The 6,999-nt window shown below is 43.0% G+C and overlaps 1 long non-coding RNA gene across 1 annotated transcript; it reads left to right on the top strand.

The window, feature by feature from the left end:
- The first annotated feature begins 294 nt into the window (after positions 1 to 294).
- LOC135314852 (uncharacterized) lies at positions 295 to 6,778 on the top strand. Its single transcript, XR_010374336.1, has 3 exons — positions 295 to 959; positions 2,231 to 4,176; positions 4,382 to 6,778. It is a non-coding gene; the product is annotated as an uncharacterized LOC135314852 (long non-coding RNA).
- Positions 6,779 to 6,999: the final 221 nt, after the last annotated feature.

Here is a 6,999-nt window from a genome sequence, read left to right as displayed (position 1 = left end):
TGAAGTGCAACCAGCAAGATGACATCAACATCTGGAAACATTAAAGGTATGAAACTCATGTCTCACTATAACTTGAGCACATAGATACCATTTTCTTCTTTTACTCAGGAAAAGCATCTAAAGAGGATGCTGTGAGGCCTTCACAGGTGGCCATAATACCATTCAGTTCATTACTCCATCAGAGGAGACACAACAGGCAGCCTGTGGTGACCACTGTTATCTATCAGTTTTATTTTTAGAAACAGTGCTTCTGCTGCCTTTAAGCCTATTAGGCCTGTCCTAGGAGAGCAAAAAAGTGTGAAAGAGTAATATAAAATTAATTCTAAACAGAAACTCTGCCAGATGTTCCCTAGCGTCTCTGGGCAGTTTAAGAGCAGAATTGGTATTTTCAGATAGACGCAGAAGAGAGGAGTTACAAATCAGAGGACATTTTCAGTTTAATCAACCTGAAATGTTGGCTGCACCTGTATACAGGATGCCATGACTGTGCGAGGCATCAGTACGTATGGGAAGCTGGGTGGGCATAGCAGCTCGTTTCAGAAAGGGTGCGCTTGGATGCGCTGAGGGCTGCACCAAAGAGCTGGGGCTTTTTGGCTTGGGCATAGCATGTTGTGTGCTGCATTGCTAACATTGTGCCCATCTCACCTGGTTCCAGCAATACCCGCCAGGTGTAAGAGAGATCTGCGAGCAGCAATCTCAACAGAGGAAATATTCATTTACTGTACAGCATGTCCGCCTCTCTTGCTAGTCTCCCCTGAATATGGCTTGGCAGCATATTGGTTGGTGTCCAGCAGAGAAAATGGGTTTGACATCCTTGAATGAGAACAGTAGTTGCATCTGCCTAAGGTAGGGTTGAAAACCTGGTTTCATCTATAACCCACTTATTTCAAATGTCTCTTAACTTTCTCAGACTTACGCCATTGGGACAGGAATTTTCCATGCCAGCTCTGCACCCAAAGGTGATTATATATTTTTAAAGGTTGTTATAATCAAAGAAAGGAGGAGGTTTTTCTGTTTATTAATTTGGGGGTTTTGTTTGTTTTTGTTTGTTTTTGTTTGTTTGTTTGTTTGTTTAAGAAATACTACATTGCTTTCACTTTTTGAGTGGATAGCTCTGCGCTCTGAAGGAGAACACTGTGTTTTTCCTCCTCTCCATGCAGTCTTTTCTGGAGTTAAGTTTTTCACAGTTGCTCACTGCTAGAGCTTGTTCAATGAGATGACGAGTTCAACATGCTCTAGGAGAAAATAGGACTAAAACCTGAGGCAGACTGGCTGCCACCCCCAAACTTCTGCAACGTTTAGACAGGAATCTTTCTTTCTACCTAATTTAGGATGTGATTCTGAACGTGCTTTTCAAACTAATCTTTTATTCTACTCTACATATAATCTAATAATGGTTTGTGTCCTGCAGCGCCTTGAACAGCATGTAGGAGGACTGTGCTGGGCTAATACTCCACTGTATTCATTTGCTCATGTGGCTTATTCGCATTTCTTACCTATCATCCGCATGTCTTTTAACTGGAAGCCTCCAGGGCGGGCTTACATACGTATAGCTTATGTATGTATAGCAAGCTGCACAGCAAGGTCCCTTCTCAATTATTCCTTTGCATCTTAGCCATTGTGTTTGAAAGTTATACACAAACACGACCGGAAAGATAATGGTCTGATGTCTTTCTGTAGTCGCCTGTGCTAGGTGTTAACTAATTGCTGTTGTCACATATGCTTTTTTTGGTAAGTCCATCTCCTCTGTGAGTTTGACTGCAGCCATCTCAGCAGCTTTTTGACCACTGTCACAATATTAGTAGTAGATTTGCTCATGATGCAGACATCAAATGTGTAACCCCTCCTCTTCGGTTACTGTACTTTTTAATAGATTTTATCCTTCCTCTGAACTATCAAGTTCTGAGGTAGGTTGCTTCAGAGTGGGGCCAGTTATAAATTTTTTTTTTAAGGTCCTTTAGATATCTATGGCAAAAATATATTTATTTAGAGTGTTGAATTAAAAATTAACTGTCTAAGCCTGATTATTAAAATTTACTGCAAAATTTCTGAAAAATTATTTTCTGATACCTTGAAAATTCAGAAAAGATTAATGTCACAAAAGATATTAAAAAATGAAAATATGGTTTTAGCTGATTTGATCCAAGTGGAAATAGCTAACTCATAACATTACAAAGACCATTCAGTTTTTCATCCTGCAATAAAACGCTAAACTACATTCCTCTTTCAGCACATTGTTTTATTGAGATATTTGGGATCTCTCCTATTCTATGAGCAAGGCTCCCTAGAGCACCACATCTCCCACAACATAACGAATACTTTCCTGTGACCAAGCCAGCTGGTGCATGACAAGCAGGTAAATCCCATGAGGCAAATGGAGGCACTGGGCTCCTGAATGACTCTCATGGAGGCGCTGTGCCAAAGAAGGCAAGTACTGAATACCAGGATCTCTCTCAGAATGACACGTTACGAAACAGCTTAACACGCTGAAATGAAGCACTTAATTTGGAGAATGTCAGAACAACTATGTTTTGTGTCTGAAGACATATGAAAACACTGGAATCTTCTTGGGTGCATTCATTCTACATAACCATCAGCTCTGCTCCAATGCCTTTTCTTTGGACTCAGGTCCTAAGAAGTGCAACTCACTCAGCATTGTTTGATCAATCCCCCCAATTCCTTTGCTGTGTCAGACACCTTCCCAGTAGTCTTTACTCTTGAACATCATGGAACTGCTTTCATGGGCTTGATACATGTGATTTTTCCTGTGTTTTCCCTTGTGTTACTTCACACCACAGGTCAGAGTTTTTGATCGGGATTTTAACTTGTTTTTATTGCAAAGTACCTTTTTCTCACAGTAATTTCTTGTTTGCTTTTCCCCGGAACAGCGTGAGCAACCTTCCTCATGAAATACTTACAAAAATCTTTGTATAGCTGAGATATAAAAGACACACAGCATACCCTAAAAAGCAGTGGGGAGAGGTAGTTCTGGGAGTGAGCTGCAAATAGGAGATACCAAGTTTTTCCCAACAGGTCCCACAGGGAACAGCCAGCCATACAGCTGGGTCTTAGGACAGTCCAGTGATGGCAGCCTGCACAGGCTAATTTAGGAACACTGGGATAGCAGTACGGCGTCCTACCAGGAGATGCTTTCTGCCTCCTATGGAAGTTTAAAAAAGGAGTGCAAGAAGGTCTCTAATGTGTTGTGAAACTTTCCCCTCCCCTGTTGCTCAGGGACTTTCTGGGCTGGAGACTTGTGTTCAACAGCCCTTGATAGATTTTCCTCCATGAATTTGTCAAATTACATTTTAAACCAATTTATACTTTTGGCTTCCAGAGTTATCTGTGCCTGAGCTTAATTATGTGCCACATGGAAAAGTGCTTCCTCCGCTCATTTCAGTTCTGTTGCAAGATAATTAATTTCATGTCCTTAGGTCTTAGATGCTGAGAAACAGCCACAAATCTTCCCCTCCTGCTCTTCACTGCAGCCACCAGCACTTTGACGACCAAGTTGTCTCTTCTCCAGGCTGGAGAGTCCCAGGGTACCCCTCTGTTCCCCGCACAGATGCTGCTCTGTAACTGTGATCATGGCTGTTGCCCTTTCATTCCTATATCCTTTGCGTCATTTTTGGGAGGAAAGACAGGGACTTGAAGCAGATGCGGGCACAGTGTGCGATTCTCCTTTCTGTTCTGTTTGCTCTTCCTTCCCTCACAGTTCCCAGTGTCCTATTTGCCTCTTCGATCATCGTGGAGCAGGGGCTTGACGTTCCTATGGCACTATCCGCAGTGACGCCAAGCTCTTTCCTGAGTGATAATTGGTGACTCCATGCCCGAGCGCAGCTCTTTGCTTTTCTTGGTGTTTATGTGCTTTTCCTGGCTACCTTATCACCTACTCACCCAATAACTTTCTCCCACAGATGGACCTTTGGATTTCCGAGACGCTGCCTGTGCCAAATAGTTGTGCTGCTGGCTTGTGTCACAGTCCCAGCGTGGGAGCTGCACTTGAGATGTTTGGGAGCTAACTTGGCTACCGCTGCCCTACAAGAAGTTTCCACTCTGTTTTCGCTCTTAGTTTTGAAATGATTCTCAAATGTTCCTTAAAACCCCTCTGTACCAAGTGAGTTCTTGTGTGTGCTTCCCTGCTGCTTCCTCCCTCCCAGCTCTCCTCCTGTTCTGGTAAGAAGACTCTTTCACAGACCTCTGTATTGTCCCCTTCGAAAAAGCATGGCTGTTTGTTTTGTATTTGCTTAGGCCTGAGCTTTTTCCTTTTCACGGCACAAACCAGCAAGCTGACTTTCATTCCTTGATCAGCTAGTTAAGCTTAGCCAAGATTCAAAACTCAGTCTTGAACAGAACTGAACTTTGACATTTTCTTTTCCAGCTGCTTCTCTGAGTTTGAAATGCCATGCTACTGTGAAGAAGAGTCCCAGAAGAGAGCTGCTTTCTTCTAATCCTGAACAAGACACCTTACCAACACAGGAAAAAAAACCTGCACTATTTGTAAAATTCCTCTTTCCATCCTCCAGGGTAAAATGCTCCACAGACCCCTCTGCTCAGCAGAGGGCTATGCTGCCAGACAAACAGCGTGGGCACCCTTAGGGCTGCTCGGGCAGAAGGAGCAAGAGTCATTGTGCCAAAGTGTGAAAGATTATGTCTGAACTCTCTGTATCCATTAGTCTTCCCAAATACACAGAATCACTTGCACTGTGAAATCACAGCAGCATATACTCTATAGTTATCTCACCCCATGGCACGATGGCTGAAAGGAAGGCACCGGGGCACTGCTGGACCCAGACTCAGTGAGGAAGAGATCTCTTCCGGGATGTTTGCTGGTACTACCTGCCATCACACGTCATTCGGACACACGGACAGGACAAGGACTAGTCTAGGCTGTGTTGTCCTTTTCTTTTAAAACAGGCAAAAAGCAGCATCCATAGAGTTGGTTTTGCTTTGATCAACAAAAACTTAGGCTTAATGGTACTTTTGCTGTGTGCCTGCAACTGAAGGCACAGTGTACAAATTACTGGGGATTGTGCACTTTTTTAACCTATGTGCAAAACCAGAGTCCCTGAAAGAACAAAAAAGTCGTAACAATTAATTCACTGCAGCTGGTAATGTTAAAAATCGCACTCTATGTGTTAAGCTCATGATGTGCCTCCGCTATTGCCGGTTTCCCACATTCCAAAAACAATATAACAGTCTGTCTTCATGTTAAGCACAATAACGGTGCAACGTTGCCATGACTAGGAGCAATTGTTAAACAGATCTCCTTATTACATATAATTACCTCACTGTCTAAGCAAGCAGCCACACAGAGCAGCTTAATTTTTCTTAAATTTAATTGAAGTCTGACAGTATTGCAAACTCTCAGAACACTGTAACAAAAGGGCTCGGTATTCATAAAGTAATTTGTTGCTAATTTTGTTCAGTGCTTGAAAAGGTTGCTGGAAGTAGGGGACCACAAAAGCGAATATACTGCTCTAAGCTGGAATTTTTATCACTTTCTAAATGACACAGTGAATGACAGGGAAAAGCTGCATGATAGTGGCTGAGTGGGTATTGATGGCTGCTGCAGCGCTAAATGATGCATTGGCACAGAAATACAGTGAAAGAACAAATCATCAGTGACTTTTCTATTTTATTCTTTCAGGAAGAAAAACCCACATCAAGAATTGCAAAACCTGAATTAGATTTGTTAAAAAAAAAAAAAGCTAAAGGAAACAGGCAGCAGACAAGCCTGGTTGTGTGCCCACGTTCTCTCACCCATAGCTGCATCAGCACAATAGGCGGGGGTCTCTGAAAAAGTGCAAGAACAGTTTTGAGGAGATCCAGGTTGTGCTTTTCGTAAATCTGAGAAGCTCTGGAGCATGTCTGGAAAACTGCTGGAGGGGGAAAAAAACCCAAAACCCAAAACCATAAAATATGGGAAGAGGATGGTATTCTTTCTGCCCACCTTTGTACACCCAGCTCTAGTGCCTATATTAAAAAGGTGGTCTTCCTCATCTGTGGATGAGGACAAACTCTTCCAGCTGCTTATGCAGAGCAGGCAGGAAAAATAGCTCCCTCTCATCTCTGCTGTCTGAACCAGACTGAACGCAATGCATGATGAATAATAAGCATAATACCTGCTACTTGGTCTAATAGAGCAGTGAACTGTGGACCTCCCAGGACACAGCACAAGTTTTCTCCATTTTGCATTAATACACTTTGGGTCTGAGAAGTGTGACCAATTTACTTGCCCTGTGGTTTAGGCACCCAGAGACACCTAACCCACGTCAACCAGGCGCTACCAGTGCATGCATTGGTGTTTGTGGGTCAGGTTCCCAGGCTAGACAAGTTCAGCCCTGCAATGCATCAACAGCACAAAATGTGCGCAGAGTAGGTGGACCTAGATTTCTCTTTAAGCAGAGAGGGTCCAGGGACTTATAAACTACGTCAGCTGGGGGGGTGGGCTGGACCGATGAGTGGTCTGGAAATTCCTGACACTCAGCGCCCCTTGGCTGGCAGGGCTGAGCTCAGTTCCTGCTAAAACCACAGCGGTTGTACTCCAAAAGTATGAAGAGTGTAGGATTAGAAAGGAGATGACCTCACTGATGAGATCTGGACTCCAACCTCCTTTCTCCATGAGGGGTGATAGCTGCCGTGCGAATGACTGCAAGTTCCCTGTATCCCGATGTGGTCTGGACATGATCAGTGACCTCATGGGCTTATTATTGCTTCTTATTTCACTTGCATTTTTTCACTTGAGTTTTTCATTTACCCATCCAATATTTTAATTATCTCAGTATTTTTTAAGCTACTCTTGGGTCCTATTAACAGCAGAAAAAGGGGAACTAAGAATAATATTGCTTACACTGCTAGGGTAGAGATCAGCCTTTGGCAGCAAAGATGTTTGTAGTTCTACTAATACAAAAATTACTTAAAAAAAAAGGCAATCAATCAGATCTCATATGTCCTCAACAAATCAATTTCATCTGCAACACCCCCTGTCTAAACAGG

This window comes from Phalacrocorax carbo, chromosome 1 (assembly GCF_963921805.1).
Source record: "Phalacrocorax carbo chromosome 1, bPhaCar2.1, whole genome shotgun sequence".
NCBI classification, from domain to species: domain Eukaryota; kingdom Metazoa; phylum Chordata; class Aves; order Suliformes; family Phalacrocoracidae; genus Phalacrocorax; species Phalacrocorax carbo.
Note: the sequence above shows the minus strand (reverse complement) of the source record. Positions and strands in the feature narration are given on the sequence as shown.